This window comes from Cariama cristata, unplaced genomic scaffold (genome assembly GCF_000690535.1).
Source record: "Cariama cristata isolate BGI_N322 unplaced genomic scaffold, ASM69053v1 scaffold19349, whole genome shotgun sequence".
Lineage (NCBI taxonomy): Eukaryota > Metazoa > Chordata > Aves > Cariamiformes > Cariamidae > Cariama > Cariama cristata.
In genome coordinates this window covers 3,279-5,069 of record NW_009636525.1, presented here as the reverse complement: position 1 = coordinate 5,069, position 1,791 = coordinate 3,279, and positions in this window count along the sequence as shown.

Below are 1,791 nucleotides of genomic sequence, written 5' to 3'. Positions count from 1 at the left end.
TAAAGCAGTAATGTTTCCAGGTGACTGCTCTCGGAGACGAGGGCCTTCATATTGGCCTGTGTTCTGATATAAATAAATGCAATTGCATATGACTGTGTAGGGGCAGGGAGGCACACAGCGGGGCCGTTCAGGTACAGGAGCAAGTGTTCCCTGATTTGGCATAGACCTTTGGACAAGCAGTGGTAGGGAGCGTAATTATATGGTATCTCCTGTTGTAGTTAGATTTGTTGAGTGCACAGTTTAGTTTATTATGGCTAAGCTAGATTGCCACTTGCCTTTCTACAGGAAATTTGAGAAGGCAAATATTAGTTAAACTTAAGTGAGTTTAAAAAAAAAAAAAAATTAAAAAAAAATCCCCCAAACTGGTTGATGCCAATATGGTTTAATATGGACTTTAAATGAGATCTTGCATGAGTATTCTTCACCAAGTCAAGGCTGTTACTGGAAACATGGATTCTGTGTAGTTATACCCCATCTTATCCGAAGCTGTTTTTATACATATAAAAATATAAAATATATGTATTACATTTTAGATACATCTCTCATGTAATTTCCTACCCATCTTTGGTAAATGTTTTTTTTCCCTCAGAACGTAACCTGTTACTCTGCATTCTTGACTTGCTGCTTGCCCTTTTGTGTTAAAATACATCTATATGTAAGCTGCAATGGTCCTAAGAGCCTGTTGCTTTTGCTTTTCTGGGGGGTGGGGGGAAGGCAACGGAGAGAAGAGCAGTAGGGAAAACCAAAAGTTTTGCCTGTTTGTTAGTTAATCTTTGAGTATCTTACAAGAAGAAATAATTAATCCTCTTTTTTTAGGTTTATGCGCAGATGAGTAACCACAGTACTAACCCAGGAGCACAGCCTGTTCACCCATCTTGTCACCTCTACCATCACATTCCCAAGCTTTTTACTTTCTCAGTTATTCTGGCTGTGGGGGCAGTAGCAGAAGGCATGCTTTCCCTATGATAAGAAATTTCTTACTCTGCAGAATCAAGCTTATTAATTTCATTTGAGAGTACATATGAAATAATAAGATGGTTTAGATGCATGATATTTGGCAATTACTATGGTATTCGCTTGATTGGGTTGGGTTTATTCAGGGTCGTGTTTTCGTAGAAGTTGGGAGCTAGATCTTAGGCTGAGCTTATAGTTCTCATTTCTGTCTTTTTCATTAACATAGAGCACATCAGGGATGTAGATGCTCAGTTTGAGCTTGTTGGTACTGAAAAATAAGAAAACCGAATTTGAAATGGAATGTACTTTTAGAGGTTACATCTGAAAGAAAACATTATCTACTCCATAATGGTAATTTTCATAATATTTTAATAGTTGTGTTCAGATACAACTTGACCTTAAATATCACCCCAAATGCAAGCTGTTTTAACATATTTGTAATGCTAAGGTCTTCATTACTGTAATATTCTGTTTGCTCAAGGATTATAATCCATGGATATACTGTGTTACAGTTGAAATAAAGCTTTGATCCTGTAGTTACTGCCTCTTGGATTTCAGTGTTGTATTGCATGTACGAATTGGGTGTAAGTTGGTGCCTGCTGTAGCCAAGTGTGTGCACAGTGAGTAGGCCAGTGATAAATACTTTGCCTTAGGTGTGGTGTTTGTTTTCCTCTGACACTGATCTGAAATATTAATCTGCCGAGTGAATCTTAGAAGTTTACTGCTGAAAAATCCAAATGTAATGAATCCCAGATCAATTATTTGCACTCTTCCTATTGTTTCACAATAACTGTGAGCTAAATTGTTTCAGGTATGGGATTACTAGCAAGATACAGA